Source organism: Gopherus evgoodei, chromosome 9, assembly GCF_007399415.2.
Source record: "Gopherus evgoodei ecotype Sinaloan lineage chromosome 9, rGopEvg1_v1.p, whole genome shotgun sequence".
In the NCBI taxonomy this organism is placed as follows: domain Eukaryota; kingdom Metazoa; phylum Chordata; order Testudines; family Testudinidae; genus Gopherus; species Gopherus evgoodei.
The window spans coordinates 47,403,537-47,429,812 of NC_044330.1; positions in this window are offsets into that span (position 1 = coordinate 47,403,537).

Genomic DNA, 26,276 nt, shown 5'->3' on the forward strand with positions numbered 1-26,276 from the left:
AAAGCACAAGAGGAGTATCAGCACTTGAGTGATTTTGCCTGCATCCTCACTGCAAAGTGGGCAAGTTACCAGCCCAAGTGAAAGTGTTACTCAGACTCTAGTTTATATCTCAGCTGGGCCAGCTAGCCCAGGTTTAAAGCACCACCAAACTCAGGTAGAAAAGTTGTGAGTAGATGGGAAGAGGGATAAAACCAACACCAAAGAGCCTGTTTCAACTCTAGAGTGAAGACAGACCCTTAGTGAATATTTGAGCTTAAAATTGTCCTCTCACAGGTATTCAGTTTAATAAAGTTTGTTCATTAAAATATTCATGGAAACTGAACTCAAATAGGGTATGAACACAGTCAATGTGAATTCATTTCATGGTCATATTCATCCAGCCCTATTTCAGATAGAGATTATTCACCATTGTTGGATCAATTTGATGGTTCTCTCTGCTGGGAGACGTAACCTTCAGTGAAACTATGGAAGATTCAGTTTTTGTGATTGTGTTTCTTTTAAATGGTTTTATTTAGATCTGTTTCCATCTGTGTCTGTCAAAATTCTCTAGGCACAGAACCATCTGTACTGTTCTGAATGAGGCAAAAAGCTGAAATAAATGGGAGCAGAGAATGCTATTTGACTCACAAGAGACGCTAGTACTTTGCAGGACCAGGAGCTTAAACTGTATAAGCAAATAAGCAATAGTTGAAGTCACATTTTGAGTGCCTGGATTTCTAAGTTTCTCTACCCTCTTATTTCTTGAAGACATTCTCAGGAGTGTCTCTTTAATTTCACTCTGTTTATTCAATAAGAAGCCAGACTTACAGCCTCGAGATCTTGCAACATTATCTCGTAGTCATGCATTTAGAACATCTAGCTGAGTTAAGTAGACTTACTAAGCACATTAAGTTTACACTCCTGAAAGATTATTAACTCAGTCCCTTTGGAATAGTTTGGAAGGACCTAATCGAAAGACCATTGAATACAATGGAAAGATTTCCATAGACCTCACTAGATACTGGATTGGGCCTAAGGAGAGATTAGATATTTGTCCTTCGGGCCACTAACTGGATTCACTAGTCCAGTTAGTACCAGTAGCTATGACTGCTAAAGATGGATGGGGAATGAAGGAACGCTCAATAACAGGGGGGAAAAGCTCACCTCATTATTTCTGTTTTCTATTTTATCCTCTATTTACTTCTTTTCTTCTATCCATCTTCTCTGACTTTGTTCCAGAATTAGGGCTCAATTTTGGCTTTATCACAGGCCCTGACTATGGAGCAGCATGTAGCTGTGCTGCTTCAGGACCAGACTGGAACCAGATTGGACTCAGAGCTGTGTCTGGTTGCCCCTTGTATCAAGGAGAGAAGATGTACCACCTGCATACCTGGTGCAAGCTACTTCCCCAACTGGCTCAGCAACCCTGGCTGGCACAACAGGGAGTGTGGAGCCAAAGCTCTGCCCATTCCCAGCCTGTGCCTGCCCACTCCCTGTCTATAGCCACAGGACGTGAGGCGGCAAAACCCTTCCCCATGCTAGTACCCATGACATGGGTGACGAGTGCAGGGAAGTAAGTGAGCACATCACATAAATTACACATGCAGGGGCATTGCAAGATTTGGAATCTGGGCCTTAATTAGTGTAACTGTATAAATAGCTTGAAGGAAATTTTACTCTAAATTGTGACAGGTTATACAGGCTTATGTTTGCATCTGCAAGAATATGCATCAAGATTTTTAACATCTAAATAATCTGTGCCTAGAGTACACTGAAGCTGCTAGATGATCTAAATTTACTGTATAGTTAAAGTACATCCCATCAACATGGAAGCAAAGAAAACCATACACCATTATGTTGAGTTTCTTCCCACAACGATTTAATCCTTTGGTTGCCACCAGTTTTTAATCTGTCACTGATTATAGTAAACAAGTAGAAAAAAAGATGAAAAATATCAAAAGAAAGGAAATATAAACAAGAAGCAAATAGGAATGGGCCGGCGAGGCTGGATGGGACACAAGAGATCTCAGCACTGCTGCTTATAATTGGAAAGGGGTTACTGAACTACACAGAAAAAGGTTCTGGTTATTACTGCTTTTTGGCACATAAGGTTTAGGGCTTTTAGGAACAAAAAAAAGATGCATTTGAAAAGCCACAACTGCTACTTTCTTTTCCATCTCTGATAACTAACAAAGCATACCACCGATTTTGTTAAATAAATAAATCTCTTCTGTGTGAATATTTTTATACCAAGTCTTTTCAGGACATTATATAAATCCTTGAAATCAGAGGTTTGTAATGGAAATGTGATCAGACTCTTAACTACAGCATTGTGACTGGGGCAGCTGGGAGGAAGAAATTCTATCTACTTTATATCCCTCTAGGAATGAAATAAACATTTCTCCGAGAACCTCAATGTGGAAAAGGCTATAAAATAAATTCTGTGAATAGATTCCACAGGGAGGGTGAAGACAGAGTTAAAATGGAGGGATTTCAATTGGAAAGACCTAGACTTCTCATAGCTATTACAAATGTATATGGTGCCATGAGGCTTACTGATGTTTCTATTATAGGGCATCTCATCTTTGTTTCTTGCTCTGGGACATGCAACAACAAAACTATGGTAAGTGGTTTTATTTTGGATCATCTGTGAATGGGACACTATGAGTATTTCTACACTACCCGCCGGATTGGCAAGTAGCGATCGATCTATTGGGGATCGATTTATCACGTGTAGTGTAGATGCGATAAATCGATCCCCGATCACTCTCCCGTCGACAGCTTAACTCCAGCTTGGCGAGAGGTGGAAGCAAAGTCAACAGGGGAGTGGCAGCCATTGATCCTGTGCCGTGAAGACGCGAAGTAAGTGATTCTAAGTCGATCTAAGATATGTTGACTTCGCTATGCTATTCTCGTAGCTGAAGTTGTATATCTTAGATTGATCCCACCCCCCCCAATGTAGACCAGGCCACATTGAAACAAACATTCAAGGCATTATGTAGATTTGGTATAAAGCAATAACATAAGAACGAGAGATGTGTTGATGAATGTGGCTTTGGGTCCCATTGGGGAAATTGAGGTCTTGGAGACTATTAGGGTAGCAGGAAGCTATGAGTAGCTGGGAGTTGTTTGGTAGAGTTGGTCATGGAGACATAGGGAATCATGAGATTTGATGAAGCTGGGCACTGGACAAGGGCAGAATGAGGAGATACTAGTAGCTGGGGCTCAGGATCACATGCAGCAAAGACAAAGTGGCAGCCAGTGCTTCCAGCGCAGTGAGCAAAGCTGGCATCTGGGTACCTAGGATTGTGGGAAGACAGGAGGGGTATTTACCCATTTGCTCCTCCAGCAGCAGGAGTGGGTGGAAAGGCATGGGGAGCTGCACGGGTGGAAAAGAGACGTGTGGGTGATGGCGTAGGGAACTTCTAGCAGGAAGGAAAGGAGCAATAGAGGGATGAGGCCTTAAAAAGCTTCACTGGGAAGTCAAAAGCCAGTCAGGCATGTGTGTTAAGTGATGGCAGGATAGGGGCCTCACATAGGTACAGTGGTGTCTCAGACAGCCCTCGCAGACTATTAAGGTATCTAGTCACCCTTAAGGGATTTTCCCCACTTGCATCTGGAAATCTGACCCAGACTCATTTTCAGTGGCAGACTCTGGATAGCTTCACAGTCTTGTTGAAAATTATGTATAGGCATATACATTACATTTTATTTCTCCTGTGTGCGGTTTGTGGCTCTTTTTATGGGATGTGGGTGACATGACATGTTTCTTTAATAAAAAAGAAATTTGAAAAAATGTTTGGAGATATTTGCAAGCATGGCAGCTCAGGCTCCCAGCTCAGTTGTCACTAATATAGGTATGGGGGGAAAACTGACGGTTTTTGTTAGACTTTTCATTTAACTTCACCAGCACATTCTGCACTCTAGAAGGGCCAATTAGAAGAACACGTCTTAATATCCATAAATCATGCATTCATAGAAAAAAATCTTATCAGAAAAGGATCATCTTTATTATAAACTAATTATAGACAGATAAATAATTAATGGATCGTCAGGTAAATTGTGGCTTTGCCACAAGCCCGGTGTAAGGGGAGGTGTGTAGCTCCACTGAGCGTGGAAGGGACCTGTACCTCTAGGGGACACAATTCCCCTCTTGCTTGCCCCCTTGTTCTCAGGGCAATCGTAAGAGTGCCTGCTTACTCCTGTACACAAGATCAGGAAGCCCCAAAAAAGCGAAAGTTTTTTCCTCCTGCTCCTGCAGGAATGCACAGTCCAACGGACACCATTTCACAGGTGCCTCTTGCCATCCCATTGCTTATCTGCATTTCTCATTTTAACTGTCCCAACATTGTTTTAACAGATGTAGCGCATGTTAAAGCCTCATCCAGGACTCCTTTCAGAGTGCCTAGTGGCTAGTTGACCTATTAAACTAAAACCAGACAATCCTCTGAACTTGCGTGGCTGCCTTATCTCTTTTTGCCTGGTGAAGAATTTGGTGCAGTTCAGTTGTGTTCAAATTTGCAGGTAACATCAAAACGGGAGGTGTAGCAAACACTGTAGTTCAAAATGACCTGGAGAGATTTGAACAATGGGGGCCTGCACACAAAAGCTGAACTTTCCTGAAGACCTTCTGGGGGTTAGGTGCCCAACTCACCTTGGAACTTTAATGTGATTCGGGCACCTAACTACCTTAGGCGTTGAGAATCCCAACCAAAGGCCCCAACTCAGGAAAGCATCCCTCTTAGGTCAGTGCTTCAAACGGTGCCAGGAATCAAGACCAGGGAATGAGGGGAAACTCATTACTAGTTCAATATAAACTTCCACAACTAGGGAGAAGAATTAAATAGCCCAGGTACTCGGTGGGTAGCGGATCTAATCCAACAACCCAAACCATTCCACTCTAGTTGCCACAGGGAAGGTGAGGGATCAGTGCACAAGGGGATCCCTGTCTTATGAAGTGGCATCCAAGAGGAATATATTTGAGTGGAGGAAGATCCATAGGGAAACAGACTCATTAGTAACAAGCAAGAATAGTCTCTATAAATAAGAAATGGGCTTAAAGTTATACTTTCTTATTCATTTAATTGGGTTTTTTAAAGATAAAATTGAAGAATTGTCTTGCTTGCCCAAGATAAACTGTTTGGGATATGAATTTCATTAATTAAGTTAATTAAAAGCTCATATCATCTGGAAAAGGTTGCATTTCTGGCTGCACTTGCACTTTATAAATAGTTGATAATTTGTTAAATTATGGGAATTATTTAAGATGCTTCTTTGCAGTGTGTTACGCTATTATTCCCTTTATGCAACCCGTTCAATACTGAAATTACAAACCGGGCACAGCAGTTAAAAGCAGATATGCTACACCAGGCGTCGGCAACCTTTCAGAAGTGGTGTGCTGAGTCCTCATTTATTCACTCTAATTTAAGGTTTCGTGTGCCAGTAACACATTTTAACATTTTCAGAAGGTCTCTTTCTATAAGTCTATAATATATAACTAAACTATTATTGTATGCAAAGTAAATAAGGTTTTTAAAATGTTGAAGAAGCTTCATTTAAAACTAAATTAAAATGCAGAGCCCTCGGACTGGTGATCAGGACCTGGGCAGTGTGAGTGCCACTGAAAATCAGCTCTAGTGCCGCCTTCGGCACCCGTGCCGTAGGTTGCCTACCCCGTGCTACACTGTTGTGTGAACACATTTCTGCAGATGTTTACAAAGATGGAATTCATTCACCCACCCACAAAGAACCTGCTCTTGCAAACATTTAGGTATGTGCTTCAGCTTGAAGCATGTGAGAAGTCCCATTGAAATCAATAGGCCTACTCACGTGTTAAAGTTAAGCACGTGCTTTGAGGAACAGGGTCAGAGAGTTTAAGCTTTTTGCTGAGAAATAAACAGGGTCTGGGCTTAACGGAAACCTCCACCGCAATCTCAAGGTAGCATACGAAGCAGCTCTGCAGCCACTACTTCAAAGCTAAGGTTGCAATAAGGACTACAATCCTTGCACAGCGGTGTCCCCTTATCATACCTTTAGTCCCAGATTTGGACCTTAGCGTCAAAAATATGGGGGTTAGCATGAAAACCTCCAAGCTTAGTTACCAGCTTGGACCTGGTATTTGCTGCCACCACCCAAAAAATTAGAGTGTTTTGGGGCACTCTGGTCCTCCTGAAAAACCTTCCCTGGGGACCCCAAGACCCAAATCCCTTGAGTCTCACAACAAAGGGAAATAATCCTTTTTCCCTTCCCCCCTCCAGGTGCTCCTGGAGAGATACACAGACACAAGCTCTGTGAATCCAAACAGAGTGACTCCCCCTCTCCGTTCCCAGTCCTGGAAACAAAAGCACTTTCCTCTTCACCCAGAGGGAAGGCAAAATCAGGCTAGCAAATCCAACACACACAGATCTCCCCCTGATTTCTTCCTCCCACCAATTCCCTGGTGAGTGCAGACTCAATTTCCCTGAAGTAAAGAAAAACTCCACCAGGTCTTAAAAGAAAGCTTTATATAAAAAAGAAAGAAAAATACATACAAATGGTCTCTCTGTATTAAGGTGACAAAATACAGGGTTAATTGCTTAAAAGAAATATGAATAAACAGCCTTATTCAAAAAGAATACAAATCAAAGCACTCCAGCACTTATATTCATGCAAATACCAAAGAAAAGAAACCATATAACTTACTATCTGATCTCTTTGTCCTTACCCTTAGAAACAGAAGATTAGATAGCAGAAACTACTTCTCCAAAGCTCAGAGAAAGCAGGCAGACAGAAAACAAAGACCTCAGACACAAAATTCCCTCCACCCAAAGTTGAAAAAATCCGGTTTCCTGATTGGTCCTCTGGTCAGGTGCTTCAGGTGAAAGAGACATTAACCCTTAGCTATCTGTTTATGACACCCCTACAGGCAATTCTTTCCCCAATCTGCCTGCAGAGTATCAGGATACTAAGCAGTTAAGCGTTGCATCACACTTGTAACCTGATCCTTGAATTGGTTCCACCAAGCCTGGAGCAGAGCAGACAATACAGCAGACCTTCTAGCCGCATCTACATGTGTGAAGTACATGTAGCTACATGCTGCAGTGAAACGCTCTGACAGGGGCACTTTTCCCATTGCCGGAGCTTTTACCTGAAGTGGGACACTACTCTGCAAAAAATAGCCATGTGGCTGTGGAAGGCATTGCTTGGGCATGTAGAGCGCTGCGGAGGTTATATACTCTGAGGTTCTGGTGTGTCTGTACTCTACTCACCTAAGAGGTGTCTCACTGTCTACACTGCTATTTATATCCAGGCTAGCCAGGCAGGCAGTGTCTGTACCCTACACATCACCGTAAATGCAAACATAACCTGTAAGCAAGCACCTGTATTCATCCCAACTCGTATACAAGCAGTGGAGAGGTCTGTTCTTCATCCCCTACCCCATGAAGTCAAACCGTGGCAATTCTCCTATATTAGAAGCCATCATCTGCCTCTGCTATAGACTCAGATCCTGCCATGGTATTTTGTCGCAGACTTTAATGGGAGGATGATCACCCTTGTAATGGGTTTCCTCAGATTTCACTCATTACTAACACTGATGGTCAAATTCTGGATTGAAGTTGGTTGGAAAATGTATTTTATTTTTCAGTAAAAGTTTAAAAGAAAATTAAAGTTTGTTTTTATCAAAAGTTTGTGGAATTTTTTGGGGAGAGGCTTTCAAAAAACCCCAAAACTTAACCCTTGTTGTTTTCATCAAAAGATTTTCCTGGAACTTTCTGGGGCTTTGACAACCAAAAGCATTGGGGATTTTTGACAGTCATCTATGTTGAATTACTGAACAGTTTATTAGAACATGTGGAAAAAAACTATTAATAAAGCTGAATGACAATTACTCCCTAGCGTTTCTAATATTTGAAAGGTAGCATGTACAAGGGGAAGGGAAGGGAAACAAAGATTTGTTTAAGAGATGCTGATCATTCAGAGCAGTATCACTGTCAACAGTTGAATAGCACCCTGCTTAACATTAAAATTACTGTACCTACCAACAGGAACTGACTCAGAGCTAGTGGGAGCAATATGTCGCCCCTAAGGCTTTAACAAATGCGGATCAGATAACTGCAGACACTTCTGCAGGTGTGAATTTTATAGTTTCCTGCTGTGAAATTGCCTTCCTCCTCCCATGAGCCACATTCTGATGCGAGCACAGAAATTAAAAGGAATAGGGGGTGGAGAAAACTTCAAGGAGAAAGAGGAGGCTACAAAAGTTATTTAACTTAGTGAGTTTGGCTAATAACTAAGTTCTAAACTTCATCACTGTAAAGCTGCCCTAAGCCCAGTTTCTCCAGTCACAGGAGGATTAGCTACCATAGGGGACATGGCAACAAGGAAGAGGGCAATTCCAATCCATCATAGTAGTCCACTGGCAACCTGCACAAGTTAGAGCAGCCTTTTGGATTCTCTAATCTGGCACAATGCTTGTAATAATAGGTGGTCAAGAGTTCTCCTTCAGCTCAGGTTGTACAGGCCTGTGATTTGGGAGCTGAACTAGGTGCTGAGTCCTAGCTCCTTGTGCAAAGAATGTGTGATTGTTGTCTGAGCAGATGTATCTTACAGGCTAGCTCCAAAACAGTAACACTCTTAACAATAGATGGAGATGGACTTCTTTACAGACTGGTTTCTAGCTCCAGGGAATTTAGATTCTTGGGTGAACCTGGCCCAGTGGAGAAGAAACTATGTAATACATTGACTCAGAGTGCATGAATGAGCGGGGCTGCCTTCTAGTGGCTAGCCTACAGAAAGGCTACCAGCTGCAAATGTAAGATAAAGAAGCTCTCTCATAGCTAAAATGGCAGATAGCTCATCCTTTAGCCCAGAAGGGTCAAACCTCAGGTCCCAATTCTGTACGTGTAATTCATGTGTGTGTCTGCAGCACGCCAACTTACTTGCTCCTCATACCCCGAGCTATCTGAGACTTAAAATGCATTGGCATGCATAAATAAGTACTGTTTTTTGTAAACACACTTATTTTGGGTATCCAAAAACTGTTTGCATGAGCAGATTTTGCAGACACAAGTTAGGCTCCTATGTTTGACAATGTCTGGGCTCACTTATGCCTAACTGCTTTGGTTGAAGGTACACACCCACAACTAGTCAATTCTGTCCAGAGTTTAGGAGTACTCTTGGATTGTTTGCTGATGCTTAGCTCTCAGACAGGGTTACTTGCAGATACTGCTATCCTCTCCAATTGGTGAGAAGATGCTGTCCCATCCTGGTGGATGATGACCTAGTCTCAGTTATTCACAACTTCATCACCTCTCAGCTGGACTACAGCAATGGAATATACCTGGGCATGAATTCTTCAGCACTTAGGAAACATCTACTAGTACAGCACAAATTCCCAACAACCACAGGCTACCATGAGCACACCAAAGCTGTCCTCTGTTCTCTACAACAGAACTCCAGTCAAAAAGCAGAAATGCTAATATATATGCCAAAATCGCACAAGGCATGATGGATAGAGGCTACAACAGGGATACACAGGAGTGCCACTTGAAAATCAAGGCGCTCAGGCAAGTCTACCAAAAGACAAAGGAGGCAAACAGTTGCTCTGGGTCAGAGCCCCATACATGCCACTTCTATGATCAGTGGCATGGCATTCTAGGTGGAGACCCTACCACTATCCCACCACTGTCTGTGGACATCTGCAAGGGGGGAGTCTCATGCAACATGGAGGAGGATTTTTTGGATGATAACGAGGAGGAGGAAAAGAATGCGTATCAGGCAAGCGGTGAATCCATTCTTCCCAGCAGCCAGGACCTTTCCATCACCCTGGAGCCAATACCCTCCCAAGGTGGGATCCGTGACCCTGAAGGTGGAGAAGGCCCCTCTGATGAGTGCACATTTGTAACTACAGTACAGGGTTTTAAAGCAATAGTGTTTAATGTTTGATTTGCCCTGAAGACTTGGGATGCATTCATGGCCAGTACAGCTACTAGAAAGTCTGTTTATGTGTCTGGAGATGAAGCGGGAATCCTCCAGGGACATCTCCATGAAACTCTCCTGGAGGAACTCTGAAAGCCTTTGTAGAAGGTTTCTGGGAAGGGCTGCCTTATTTTGTCCTCCACGGTAGGACACTTTACCACGCCAAGCCAGTAGCAAGTAGTCTGGAATCATTGCAGCACAAAGCATGGCAGCGAATGGTCTTGGGTTTTGGTCGCATTCAAGCAACAGTCTATATCTTTCTGTGTTAGCCTCAGGAGAGTGATATCATTCATGGTCACCAGGTTGAAATATGGGAAATATTTTAAGGGATCAGTAAAAGGACCCCGTTCATGCTGGGCTGTTTGTGGTTGGCTAAAAGGGATCATCCCTGAGAATAGCCACACAGTGGGGGGGAGGGGTGAAGGGATCATTCCAAATAGCCACACAGCGGAGTGGGGGAAGATGTGTGCTGCACATCCACCCGGAAACCACAGCCTCTCCTTTTAAATGGCAAACCCACATACCATTTGGCTTACCATGGCTGCCTGGAAACCGAATTCTGTTGCCCAGCCGTGTGTGGTGTGTCACCATACCGGCAGGCGCTCAATATAAAAGGCTAAGTACGACCTTGTACCTAAAGCACATGTGCTGTCTGCTGTGAATTGCTTGATTCACTGTGAAAGAGTCTCCCTTTTGTTCTCAGAAATGTATCTTCTTAAAGTTTACTCTCCCTTTTTATCCCCCCACAGGTGCAAATGTTTCTATGCTCCTCCATCATCTCCATCCCTGAGGTTATCGCAGATTAGAAGGCAAAAAAAATGCACTCACGATGACATGTTTTCAGAGCTCATGAAGTCCTCCCACACTGATAGGGCACAGCTGAATGCATGGAGGCATTCAGTGGCAGAGTCCAGGAAAACATGAAGTGACCGCGATGAGAAGAGGCAGGACGCGATGCTGAGGCTAATGGGGGCGAAAATGGACATGCTCAGGCATCTGGTGGAGCTGCAGGAAAGCCAACAAGAGCACAGACCACTGCTGCATCCACTGTACAACCACCTGCCCTTCCTCCCTTCCCCCGCAAGTTTCATATCCTCCTCACCCAGATGCCCAAGTACGCGGGTGGGGAGGCTCTTAGCACCCAGCCATTGCACTCCAAAGGATGGCCCAAGCAACAGAAGGCTGTCATTCAAACAGTTTTGATTTGTAGTGTGGCTACAATAAGCAATGTGGCCTTGTCCTTCCCTCCTCCCCCACCCCACCCTACTCCACCTGGGATACCTTATCAGTTATCTGCCTTTTGAAAAAAATTAATAAAGAAAGAACGCATGGTTTCAAAACACTAGTGACTTTATTTCCTTTGCCAGCTGTGATCGAAGGGGGGAGGGTGGTTGGCTTACAGGAGATAAAATCAACAAAGGGGGCGGGTTTGCATAAAGGAGAAACACACACAACTGTCACATTGTAGCCTGGCCAGTCATGAAACTGGTTTTCAAAGCCTCTCTGACGTGCAGCGCACCTACCTGTGCTCTTCTAATTGCCCTGGTGTCTGGCAGCTCAAAACTGGCAGCCAGGTGGTTTGCCTCAACCTCCCACCTTACCATAAACATCTCCGCCTTACTCTCCCAGATATTATGAGAGTAGAACTGAACATTTAAAGTGTCGTTCTAGTTTGAAAAGGGACTAAAAAATGACAATATGGGGTTCCATGTTTATTATTCCTCACTGCTTTCCAGATCAAGTGTGCCCAGTTTACAAGGTATTTTAGCCCAGCCACCAGCCCTGCAAACTCAGCCTGGGCTGAGACACAGGTTGTTGTTCTCCCCATCTCATGACATCATCTATGATAAAAGGTTCTGCAGGCTAAACTAAGCACTCAGTTACACTTCTGCAAACTAGCTGTCTCCAGTGGCCTTGCCTGGGTTAATCGACTGGAACTTAGCAGGTTTGGTTGTTAATGTGCAAGATGGGATAGAATCCAACTCCTCTTCCTTGGCTGTATTGTCTGTGCAGTACTCAGAGGCAAAGAGACAAGTAAAAGCTTCACCACAAAGGTCAGCAGACATGTCTGATTACACACAGGGAGCAAATCAAGTGAGTATTGAAGCGGCATTTTAACATATATTTTATATAAAGTGCAACATTTCATAGTGTCCATTGAGTCAGTTCATATGAATTCCTTTTGTCTTTGGATAAATATTACCATTTTTAATGCCAAAATACCACTTCAGGGAAGTTTTCTTTCAATTTTTGGAGAACTGTTTATGCTCAGCAATGAACTTGAACCCTAGAGTCATTAATATTTATTTTCTACATCTATTGCATGCATAGGATGCACCAATTCAACTTTCAATTTTATTTCTCATACATTTCTCCCATTGCTCACTAGTGAGAAAGGTACAGTTCATGCCTGACGCATGTTGACAGAAGGCTCAGTTCACTGTAGGCCAGGAGACTGCTCCCAATCTTTGAAGAAATTAACCTAAACAAATACATTTTGAAAAGCACACCAGTAGTTCAGTGCAGTCATCAATCAGCTCAGGTATAAATATACTGATTCGAAGATAGTGGGCTATGGGCTATGTTATGGCGCAAGAAGCAATACACACATTTTACACAGATTGTCTTACCTAGCCTGAAACTTGGTGAGAAGGGACACCTGCAAAAGGTTTTCTTCCCTTTTGCTCTTGAGTTAAACCTTTACTATTTATAGCCAAGTTGTTCACTGCTTCAGGATTCAAGCATGCCGGCCAGTCAGGCCGTCTCATACTTTATCTCTGGCATTCAAGTGGGAGCCCTGGACATCAGTTTATTTTCCTAACATGGATAAATCCTAACCTCAAGTTACTTCTGAATGCCAAGCAAACAGCTTCAGTAGGAAAGCTGCTCACAATCCACTGTGTCAACTGAATTGGTAAGCAGCCAGCCATGCCAACTCCTGTTCAATCTGTAGAAGACAAGTTCTCTTCCATATTTCAGTCTCTATGGCTCTTGCCTTCTGCTACTGCTTCCACTCGAGACCACTTCAAGAGTATCCAGCAAGATGCTAATTAGAACATTTCTCTTCATCAAACTGAAGCATGAATCTCTTAAAAATGGACACCTGATAAGTGGAAAACTTGTTAAGAATACATCTCTGGTGCAGCTAAGCCTTGATTTTCAGAAGCGCTGAGCCCCTGCTGAAGTCAATGAGGGTGGCCCTTCTAAAAACCAGGCCCCTAAATGTTGTTAGGAATACACTGGGAAATTGCTCTGTTGGAGAAATACTATTTGTTTAGCTCACTTTTCTTTTCTGTTTTCCAAACCAAAATATTTGATAAAACTATGACACTCATGTAAATGAAGAGTGAAAATATTTTTGTCCAATTAGAACAAAAGTCTACTGAAAATTTTATATTTATCAAAAGTTTCCTGCCTGCATTATCTCTGATAGCAGTAATTTCCTGCTGTAAGCAGAAGGCAGGCAAGGTACTGCTGTCATTAGATGTGGTCATAGCAATTGTCGGCAATGGTTGCTTTCTTCCCCTCCACAATTATCACTGAAGTTAACATTTGTACTTTGACTACCAACTCAACTTTAGTTATACAAAATGAACAGGCAATCTCCCAAAGACGACCTGGAGGGAAAAGAAAACTCGTCACCTATAGGAGTGAAGAATAGTCTATGAAAAGAAAGAATTGATGGCTTGATTCCCTATAACACCAAAGCTGTCGAGCGGAACGCAGACACCTTCCCCTTTCAAAGTAGGAGGCAACGAATGCCAGATGGAAGCTAAATAATTGGCATCGACATCAATAGCAGCTCTGTTGGTTTCAGAGAGCCTTTTTCTGAATCCAGTGACAACAGTTCTTGCCTCGAGCAAGCGGATTCTCACACCTCTAACTCTGCTATGAATGCTTATAATAACAGCAGGTTTGCCACTGTCACTTTCCGTGGAAAATATTGCAATTATTACAGACAGTCATAATGCTACATCTTTGAAATAACTGATACTTAAGTACACTCCGGAGCACTCCCAGCAAAAATGAGAGTCTGTCCGACATCTTCAGCCATCAACATCTTTATCATAGGTGCTGGAAGTTCTTTGGGGCAAAGGTGAGATGGGGGTGAGAGGAAAGGTGCAAACGCAGTATAATTTCAGGATCAAACATGAGAATAAGCCTACCATGTGGTCATATTTTACCATACTTATGAGTACTCTTTGGATGAGCATATTTAAGATGAGCTTTTGTCTTATGAAATTGGAAATGCTGAATTGTATCTTAGGTTACTTAAAAACACTTCTTCATAAAGCTGCATTTACTTACTGTTAGAGCTGTTCAACATTTTCTGAAGCTGGCATTTTTTATTAAATTTAGTCAATGTTTTGAACTGCCCTCACTTATCCAGGTGCATCTCTTCAATGGCAAAGAGAACTGCTCGAAAAACAGTCATAGTTTTTTGCAAAAGTTTTCATGAAAACATTGTCTCTTTGTTGTTATTTGTTGACTAGCTCTGTAGCTGGTCAAATAAAAGGAATGGAATGAAAAATGGGGAATGATTGTCTAGGAAGAAGTAAGGTGGAAAGGGATATTGGGGTTATAGTAGATTACAAGCTAAATATGAGTCAACAGTATAACACTGTTGCAAAAAAAAATGAACATTATTCTGGGATATATTACCAGGAATATTGTAAGCAACACATGAGAAGTAATTCTTCTGCTCTACTCTGCACAGATAGGGCTTCAGCTGGTATATTGTATCCAGTTCTGGGCAGTAATCACAAATGGCAGTAATCACAAATCACAGAAAGATAGGCGTATAGGACTGGAAGGGATCTCAGCAGGTCATCCAGCCACCTACATTCACGGGGGAACCACACAATAACTAAACCATTCCTGACAGGTGTTTGTCTAACCTGTTCTTAAAAATCGCCAATGACAGAGATCCCACAACCTCCCTAGGCAATTTGTTCCAGTTCTTAACTACCTTGACAGTTAAGAAATTTTTCCTAATGTCCAGCCTAAACCACCCTTGCTGCACTTTAAGCCCATTGCTTCTTGTCATATTCTCAGAGGTTAACAAGAACAATTTTTCATCCTCCTCCTTGTAACAATCTTTTATGTACTTGAAAATTGTTGTCATGTCCACCCTCAGTTTTCTCTTCTCCTGACTAAATAAACTATTTACAAAAAAATCTTCCCTCATAGGTCATGTTTTCTAGACCTTTAATCATTTTTGTTGCTCTTCTTGGACTTTCTCCAATTTGTCCACATCTTTTCTGAAATGTGATGCCCAGAACTGGATACAATATGCCAGCTGAAGCCCTATCTGTGCAGAGTAGAGCAGAAGAATTACTTCTCATGTGTTGCTTACAACACTCCTGGTAATATATCTCAGAATAATGTTCACTTTTTTTGCAACAGTGTTATACTGTTGACTCATATTTAGCTTGTGATCTACTATAACCCCAATATCCCTTTCCACCTTACTTCTTCCTAGACAATCATTCCCCATTTTTCATTCCATTCCTTTTATTTGACCAGCTACAGAGCTAGTCAACAAACAACAACAAAGAGACAATGTTTTCATGAAAACTTTTGCAAAAAACTATGACTGTTTTTCGAGCAGTTCTCTTTGCCATTGAAGAGATGCACCTGGATAAGTGAGGGCAGAACTGAGTACCATATGATATTTACAGCTGCTAAAGTATGGTATTAACAGTCATAGGTGGTTTGTTTTCTAGCATATAACTACAGTCAGACACAGGTGTAAAGATATTTGGGCATAAAAATATTATAATGGAAGCATTTGGTTGGGAAAATGTAAGGTTGCTTGGAAGTGGGAATACTGAAAGGGGCTGTTGGGTTAGATATTTCAGATTACCCTCAAACTTAATATATAGAACCTGGTCGAACCCCAGTAAAGTCAATTAAAGGAATCCAGTGAGCTCTGTCCTGGGCCCAGAGTAACAAAGGTTTCTTTGAGCTGTTTGTATGCTACTCTCATGTGGGAGAGGAGTCATCAGCTTTATTTCAATTCTCTCTCTCCCTGGGCTCTTTCAGCCTATTGTGTGAGGGCTCCATATATAAGCCATTTGCTGTTGCTACATAACATAATTGACTCCTACTGGATTCAAAGAGACTTCCATGGAGAGGTTTTTGTTCACTACTTAAGTTGGATCCTCCTCACCAGGTCAGCCTTTTTATCCAGATAAGAGTTTCACTGGCCCAGGGACTGAGGAAGATAGCCATAAATCCTCCTTCTGAGGATCCCCTCCAAAGCCTTACTGTAGGGGGTGTTTGCAGAGCAGGGCCCTATTATGCAGTGCTGTGGAGATACAGGGCAACACTGTAGCCCATAAACAGCTGTGGACAGGCTGTCACAATTTAGGGCATATCTATACTGCATTCATGGGATGTGACTGCAGCTCCCCAAGCTAGCTATAAATGGGGCCAGCTCCAGGCACCAGCGCAGCAAGCAGGAGCTTGGGGCAGCCAGTGGAAAGGGGTGGCACGTCTGGGTCTTCAGTGGCAATTCAGCGGCGGCTCTCTCAGTCCCTCTCGGAGGGAAGGACCGGCTGCTGAATTGCCACTGATCGTGGCTTTATCTTTTTTTTCTTTTCTTAATCTTCACCGCTTGGGGCTGCAAAAAAGCTGGAGCTGGCCCTGGCTATAAATCTAGCTCACTCTGATACTAGAGCATTGAAGCTGAGTGCACATGTTTCAACGTGTATGAGCCTGCCCAGAACGCTGGGTAGTTACTCACGGGACTAATCTGCATTGAAACATTTGCTGCTGCAGTTTAACTCCTCCAGTATCCAAGCTAGCTAGTCTAAAGCTAGCTCAGATATTAGGTGCCTTGGGATTGTTTTCTGAAAGTGCACCTCTTATTATAACAGCCTCAATAACAGTGGATGTATGGATACTGAATGGGCTTGAGGTTTGGGGAAAGTGTGTTTATTAATCATGTTAGAATTAAGAGCATAATGAGGCTCAGCTTTAAACTTCCAGCACTCTCAGGATATGAATGAACAGGACTTCTTCTAAGAAGGCCTGGCAGCACGTCACCTTTCCTTGTGCACTTGCATTTCTAGTAGAATTGGGAAAAATATTCACAATTCCCTCCATCCTCTAAAATATGCTTGTGCTTGAGATTGCAAAGCAGGAGGCAATGTTGGGAAAATTTGACTGTCAATGAAAGTGTGTGTGGTTTTCCTTCACCCCAAACATAGTGGCAAAATGCGCCCATTAATTTTTTAGTGTCTAGCTCAGTTAATTGGGTTTAGTAGCATGTCACATGGTAATGGCTCTGGTTTCCTGACTGGTTAGCCCTGCCTCAGACAGTTAGAATTGTTGCCACAAACCATGACTCATTTGCTAAGGAATGGCCAAATAAGAAAAAAAATGGTTGGTGATAGGGAGAAACTTTGTTTTGGCTCTTGACACACTTATTACTCTTCTGAAGGTCTCTAAAGGACAAAAAAGAGACAGCATATCTGCCTGAATACACTGAAAGAGACCAGTCCATTCACCAATGATACCAGAGAAAACAGCAGGCCAACAGTCCTTCCCTGCAAGAACTCTAAACCTCCATGAGCCCTGTAGATTAGATCTCAGTGGAATCTCTCTAGAATGCAGCACGGAGAGAAGATCAGTGGATATGCTAGGGTCTTGTCCAGTGGAATCATTCAAATTACATAGCCAAAAATCAGCACAAGAGGGGAGTAGCTGGTCTCATCCTTCATGTATCCCTTCCTGCATGCAAATACAGGCGGAGGTGCCCTGGCTTGCAACAACTTGTTGGCAACACAGGAGCACAACTGCCAGCAACTTGATCTGAGATATCAGACAAAAATTTGGAGCTTGTAGGCAAGCTTCACTGTATCTAGGTTCAACCAAACTTAAAGCAAAATTCAGTGGGTGCAAGAACACATTAAATTCATCATCATCTTCCCCTGAAGCTCTTGCAACATCAGCCTTTTCACAATTCCAGCCTCTCACCCTCATCTTCAAAGTGCTGCACAACTCCACTTCTGGTATCACTATGTTCTACATTACCTCTCAGATTGCTCTCTTCTGTATGGGCCTGATCCAAGCTTAATTAAGTCAGCTGGAAGATTCCTATTGAATTCAATGGGCTTCAATGGCTCAGTGAGACCCTATTCTACTCGAACTGCTTCTTTGGTCCCTTTTCCAACTTTGTGCTTTCATTTATGATTCTTGTTCTTTATAAGAGCTGACTGCCTTCCTGCTCCTCTTTCAAGGGCCTTTAAAACCCACTCTTTTGCAGAGCTTTTCTACATTGTTTGCAGCAGTGATGTTTCCATGCCTTCTTATGTGTATTTGGATGGTTAACAAAACACGTATCTCTGAATTATCTTGTAGGAGGCACAGAGGCAGAGCCTTTTAAAGAGTCTTTTGTAAAACACAATGTTTTTTGGAAACTATTAATCAATTTGCATTAACTCCTGCAAACCCAAATGTTGGTGTTTCACATAGTTCTAATGGATGCAAATGTTTTCTGCAGCCTTAATTTTGTAATTTAGGGGTAAATGATTTTTAAATATCCAACCACATAATTTAGATAAGTGAAAATTGATGCTAAAGATTCAATAAGAAAAAATTGCTGGTCCGTATTTGGCCTACAGTAAACCTTAGTGCCATCTGGGGTCCTAAAGTTTTTATTAGAGCAATTTAGTGCTGCATTTCCTGAGGTAAGCTATTCATATAGGCACACTAATGACAGTTGTGCTTGGGACTTTTTAATGGCTCAACCATAATATTTTTTTTTCTGCTATTAGTATTATCTGGTGGTCAAAGTGGCTTGAAAGAAAGAGTAGGGTTCTAATATGACAGGATGGAAACTCCATAAAGAGGGCCAGAGGCCACCTTCTCCCAGAACAGTGCTTGAGTTGCAGTCTGAAAAGAAGACTCCTGTGAAGACTGGTCTATTTTGATTACAGTGGTAATGACTGAAATTATCTGTGCTTGGCATGAAGCCTCCAGCAGTTTCTGTCCAGTTATCTGCACTGCAACAGAAAATGAAGTTGAGAGTCCATAATGGCTTCACAACATTGTGTTGAAGGTGTTAACAGCTAAATCCACTCTAGCGAGCAAAGGTCTGGACCTTGATTCAGCAAGATACTTCAGTACATGTCTATCTTATACGTGTGAGTAGTCCTATCAGGACCTTGCTTTGAGTTAGCACATAAAGGGTAGGCACCTATCTGAACCTTAAACCAAACATCTTTTTTTTTTGGTGAGGTTTTATCAGAAGTTTTTTTTTTAACCCTTCTGCAGCCCTCTGCCTGGTAGCACATTGTCCCTTACTATTTGTGATAAACCCTCACTGAACCATCCCACCCATGGCTTTGGTCACCCTCTTCAGTAGCAGCGTCCAGTCTGTATGCTGGCAAGCATGGGCCTCGCTCACTCCAGTGCTTACAGCTCCTTCATGCATGAGACATAAATTAGTCCTCTCCTTTTATGGAAGATGCTTTCAGAGGGGTCATGAGTCACTTTGTTCCATTTGGTGACAGCAGCTGACCAGAATGCCACTCTGGCCCTATTTCAATTACCCAGTATAGTGTCATCCCTGATAGTCATATCCTGATCTGGAGCCCTGCACAACTGAGTACACTGGTTTCATTAGACATGAACAGCAGGATGAAGTTAAGGGCAGAATTACACCCACTGCATGTTTTATGGTTTATGTAGTCTGACCATTACAATTAAAAACAAAGAACTACTGATTATTTCATTAACCTCTCAACATTATTACAACATGTTCTTGCCTCCTGAGCACCTACTGCCTCAGTTTGCCTTGAGGTACCTTCCATAGGCTTGGGAGCTGCCATGATGTGCTTGTACAGGATTTTTTTTATGCTTTGCTGGCACTTCAGCTAAGTCACAAAGATTGCCCCTTCTGCCGTATAAAGAAAACTCAAATAAATTATCTTCTACCGCAGACAATGGTCTGTCCCTTCTATAGTCTTTACATTAAAATGGAGTTAAGAGCAAAAGTACATATCAGTATCTTAGGGGTAAAACACATTACAGGGCTGCCATAATTATCCTATAACTAAGTATTGTAAACAAAGGAAAATCAGAGTTAAAATTACACTGAAAAGGAATCCATATTATGGTATGAAAATGCACAGTTGAGGCACCAACCAACCTGAACTCTGCCCTGCAGTGACACCACAAGGGAAAAATATGAAAATCATATGCATTTTTAACAGTCAATTTTCTTCCAGTGTGGAACCACAAACATTTAAACGTCTTATTCATAATTGTGTGGTTAATTACTCAGTGTCATGAATGAGCAGAATTAAGGTTGTTCATTCCTACAGGTAAGGGGTTGGAAATTAACACCCCGCCCCCAATTTCATTAAGGGCAACAGATATCTCTGTCATGCCCTTCCCAGGTATTCAGTCTTTATCATCACATGACTCAGCTCATCAATATCTTATTTCTGTCTGCAAAGCTATGAAAAGGACAACAAAAGTGGTCCCAATGGGATGGGTTGGGATCAGATGAGCAGCTGAATTCATATGGCACACTGTCTTCAGACTGCAGATGTCCCAGTAGATGTGTATGAACTAATGCTTGTCCAAGCAGCATTAATATTTACTCTGTTCTTGGAACTGCAGCCAGGGCAGATGCCAGATGAGAAGCCAAATGGCAGCTAACAGCCACGTGGCCAAGGAGAAGAGCTCAATCTATGTATATGGAGAGAAGACTGCATGCTGCAGTTTCCTATCTCTTTGGATTCCTCAGGACATGCAAGGACTGGAGGTCAAACAACTATTTATCTCCTCTACAGCCAAAAGAAACAGATATGAATCTTGAGGAGTTTTCTGGTCCCTCTGTCCCACTTCTATGAGTACCTGTAATGGGCTAGGATGCGGTTGTGTATTTGTACATCAAGATGAAATGATGCATCTGATTTATGGTGGTTTTTTTGCTAGACTGACACTAGATACAAATAAGAATCCCATGAATGACTGAAACTTAGAGCACAACTCCTCACCATTACTACTAAATGTAAACTGATCAATAAATTATACAATCTGAGTCCCATCTGGGCGTCCTGCATTTCATTGTTCATGTTGTCTGAAGTACGATAGAATAGGATTATCTGACTGCCATTCTCCTGGGACTCTCACAGAAATTAGGTTTCTCATGCAGCTATTTCAGCGAGTAACATTTCCAATAAACAAATTCAATAACTCAGCATAGCATGGAGTATGAAGCTAGAGAGTTTGGAAACAGCCTATCTGCACCATCACCCTAGACACACAAAGAATTTCAGTCTGAATTAGAAGTGGGTTTAAACCACAACCCCAGCTCCACATACCCCTCTGAATCCTGGGAAAACTTGGATTATCACTTTGCAGTGGGTCCCTCTTTTTACCGTATTGAAGCCAAAATACCAGATCCCAAACACATACAATGTTTTGGAAGTACAGAAATATCTCCAAACCTTGCACCCCATCCCTCGTTGTAATCTGTGTCTCGAGCATCTGACCACATTCCTGTTAGCACAGATTTACAAAATAATTCATCTAGGCAAAACACATACATAGATCTGGAAACAGGTCACCGAAGAGTGTATGTATTATTTTAGAATCACCAGCAATATGATTTCATAAGACCCTCTCATAGAACTCAATGAATCACACTCTTTGGCTTCCAGAAGAAAGCATGAGTTATGTCATCTGTATATATTCAACATGAATATTTTCTTCAGCTGACACCTATTGGCTTTTTTCCCCTTAGGGTTCTATTTTTGTTTTCCAGCAGGTGATTTCCCTGCCACTGGAGCTGTTAAAAATCCTGAAATCATTCTTGCTTAAAACTAAAGAAGCCATGTTGTCACCAAGGCAGCATTTCATAGCAGGAAGCAGGTAACGAATGCATTCCAGCAAAGTGCGGGCACACTTGGCATATCCCTGCTCAGAAGACAGAGAGGCAAGTTTGCAAGAGGGCTGTCAGTCAGTTGGGGCTAACAGGAAAAACTTTGACAAAAGAAAATTTGAAACAAATGAAAGTTTGACTTTGAGAATTATTTCCTCCATTTTCTGACCAGCTCCTCTTAATACTGTAATTTAACGAACACGGTGAGACCTTACCACAAATGTCCTATGCGGTACCAGTTGTGATCCATGGATCACTGGTTTGTAGAGATGGCTGGTCACATGACACAGGCTGCTCCTCCTCATTCCCAGCTACTACAGATCACTAAAACACTAGCCCATTGAATACTTTCCCCACTACCATTTTTCCATAGAAGTGATTACTGTAGTTGGCATAGGAAGATATGAGATTGAACTAGAGATTGCCTGGCCTGTGTGATCACAAATAGGAAGGAAATATTTCAGTGAGACACCTGATTAAGGTGTGGCCCACTTTGGATAGGTCTATGCTGCAATCAGAGGCATGACTGCAGCACCAGTAGACACACATAAACTAGCTTTGATCTAGCTAGCTCCAACAATAGCAGTAAAGCTGTGGCAGCATAGGCTAGTTGTTTGAGTACATATGAAGGGTACCAGGTAGCCTTGTATAGCCCATGCTGCTGTGGCTTCACTGTAATTATGATTTGAGGTAGCTAGATCAAAGCGAGCTTGGGTGTATCTACACATGCTGATTGCAGTATAAGACTTCCCTCCCTTACCATCAACTCTATTGCTCAACCACCTTCTGATCTCATTTTTCTTTTAAAGAAAATACTTCCCCACAAGGAAACATGGAAAATTAATGAGCACCGCAGGATCAAGCTGTGATCTTTTCAGCTTAACAAGGAAGTGTGGTGTCCTTAATAAACTCGCTGTCTCTGGATGCTGATTGCCTTCTACTCCTTCAAGTTTTCTAGCTTTTGGTGCTTACAAGTGTCTTCAGCAACTTGGCACATTTGATTTCCCATTTTATTATGTTGCTGGTTTCACAGATTCTCCTTTTCATTTGAATTAATATTTCAAGAGGTCCTGAGAGGAGGTGGATAAACATCCTGTGCTTGCTGGAGATTCAAATTACTAACGCTAAGGCACTTTTCACACCTTGAAGGATCCTTGTTTACAAGTAGTCAGCATTTTGTTTTATGTCCATAGACTTTTCAAATTATATTGGACAAAATAGGATAAGAATTACAAAGCCATAGCCATATGAAAGTGCATATTTGTGCAAGCCAAATTCTGCTCTCAGTTACCCCATTGCAGTCCAGAAGAATTCGGCCCACAACATCCTTGAAGCGCCTTGATCCATGCTATTACTGACACTCTCAGACTTATATGTGCACAGAGACATGCACCCATATATATGTCATATGCCAGTGAATATTTTGGTGTATTTGGGATCACAACACTTAAGCAGAATTCCTAAAAAAAAATTAAGGTGATGTGATTCCCATGAAGAAATTCTGCACCAGTCCAGTGCAGGTTATGCAGATGATCACTTGTTTTGTATGGGTGAAGATAAGCAATGCTAGATATCCAAGTGTATGTCAGAGATACAATTGATTGCTTCAGAGACACAGAATGGAAGGCAGAAATATCACCAGGATATGATCATTTTGGACACTGGTTAATGAGCATTTATGCAGAAGGTAGGTATAGTAGAGAGAGAACTTGGAGCCCGGGGTCTGGTGCAAGGTGTGAGGCCTGAGCCACAGTTAGCAAAGCCAGGCTATGCTATGTGCAAAAGTCAGGCTCTGTCATAAAGCAGAAACTTGTTTACAGGTTCACTGTCTGGCATATGAACTTGGCAAAGATATGCCTAGTGTTGCTAAAACATAAGCACTCCTAAGACGTACTAGATACTGAGTATTCATGTGAACACATTCCAGAAGGCTAGCACAGGTGCACCCCAACCTAGAGTTCTCAAGTAAAGGCATGAACACAATTCTTGGAGACATTACAGGAGATATTACACTGCTCCCAGTAAGATAAGGATGGCAGGACAGAATAATGAATGGGGATGTTTTGTTCAAGCCAGCAGGTACAAGGTGTAGGCTTGGTAACTAATCACATCACAGTGTTATAGGTAACTTGTTTGTATCAATGTATAAAAGGAGAAGTCATAGGAGGGGCACCTTTGTCCAGCCTAGGGGGCAGCAGAAACTCCACTGCTGACTGAGCTGGTCTATTGTTACAGGCATACATGTGTTAGTGTACCTGTAACCACAGAGCCAGGGTGCTAGGACTGTGCTTCAGTGACAATAAACTTGGCCAAGTGCCTTCACCACCGCACTGAGCTTGTGGTCTTTCTTTATAAGAAACATCCAGGTCTGCTGAACTAGCAGGCTGCACTCTCTGCTAGTGGTGATAACATCGGAGCTCCAAGAACAGGAGCACTGAGCAGCTGTAACAGCTTAGTAGCCCGGATAGCGCTGCCGCAGCAACAACATTCCACAGCACTTAACAACAATAGGCACATCTGCCATGTGATATGGAGATGTAGTTCAAAGTTGACAGTATTTCCTGTGGGATAGAAAAACAACTGGGTTCTTTGGTTGCATCCTTAATGAGGTCTTTGTTCAGGACCCTGGCCTCCTTCCATTTTGCTCATCGGCGGGGGGAGGTGAAGGACACAGTCTTCAAACTATAAGTGATCATTGAAACAGACAAAGTGCCTGCATTCGTAGATAGCAGCACAGGACCATACATTTGTGACTTCCTTACATATCATGCCTATAATATAGAGAAGTAAATGGAAAGTGGGACGGATTAATTTATAGATGTATGTTTGAGATAGCTTCTTAAGTTAAAGTGAAACTTACAATGATTCAGATTAACACTTTATCAATGGAGAGTAAAGTCATCTTGTGGTAAGGGAGGAAAATACAGGTTTTAAGCAAGGCCTTCTTTATTTATCTGGAGGCTGGCTGAGTTCTCTGAGTCACTCATGACACACAATTCAAGTATTTGTTCTCAAGTCAATTTTTAATATTATATGCAGGTCCAAATCCACAGACTTTCTGACCTGATCCTTTCCACAGACCTCCCATAGATATCAATAAGATGATGTATGTGGGAGGATTACAACATTGGCCCTTCTGGCTGTAAGTTATTCCTCTCATGCTGTTTCTGTGCAAAAAATGTAACTTTCTCCTGCTCTGATCAGAGAGCTAAATCAGTTACATAGTAGTGTCCTGCATCTAAAGGCTAAAGGAGAAAGTGTTGACTTATTCAGACAAACTAGCATGAAAGGGAATTTGAGGAAGAAAGCTGCTGTGTACAAACATTTATCTTCAGTAGCAATAGCATTTAGAGATGGAAATAGCAATAAGTATACAAGCCATAAATCGCCTGTGGTCCAAATCTGCTTCTAGAGTTTAGTTGTGCATGATGACAGTTCATCTATAAGCATCATTTGTATTCCAAAAATCTCTCTTCCTTAGAGAAAAAGGAAATAGTCACATGGAGCTGCAATACAGTTTTGATTAGTTATAATCAGGAAGTGTATTAGAATCAATTTTGGATTCTGCTTCCTAAGTTTCTATTACTTCTGGTTATAAATCTCATTGTCCTTGTCTTTACCATGATGTCCATACAAGATAAATGAATGCAGATTTTGTCTAGAGATGCACCAGTCTCCCGCCTTTCCTCCTTCTTACCCCCACGACATGACTGATTCTACAAACGTTGTGAAGAGGTGAAATATTTTTAGGGTTGACCTGAAGGGATGGGATCAGATGCTCTAGAAATAAGACTCTTTTACTGTTATGAAAAGTTTATAAGGGGAGAGGGAAGGGGTGAAACAGGAGGGTCATCAACAGCCCTGAATAAATCAGCAATGCCGCTGCTAACACAGCCATACCTATAGCAAACAGCATGCTGTAGCCTAGAATGGAATAATCCAAACATGCCAGTTGTCTGTTCAGGAGCAATGATCCTGGTTTGTAAGTGTCAAGGCTGATTCCCCGCTCTGGTACTTCGAGTGCAGAAGGTGGGGGCCCACAAGGATTCTAAAAATTAATACTGCCCACTCCAGGCTTTTATTAAACTCCCAAGATTACAGCTTCTCTGCCCTTGGATAGTGAGATGCTGCCACCACCCACGCGCAGAACCCCTTTGAGAGCCAAGAAAGGTGCACTTGGGAATTTCTTCCTGTGGGGTACCATCAAGCCCTTTTACCCCCCTCTGGGAAAAAGCTGAGAAATAAATGAATCAGCTGTTGCCACCAGCTAATTAAACAACACGTGCACAAACTTCTTAAGATACAAAAATCCAATTCTGTTCTTTAAAAAGGTAAATTTTATTAATAATAAAAAAAACAAAATACATCTGGGAATTTAGGCATTTGCTAGAATAAGAACAACTACAAGGATTAAGCATCAAGAATAGCTTTCTTGAGG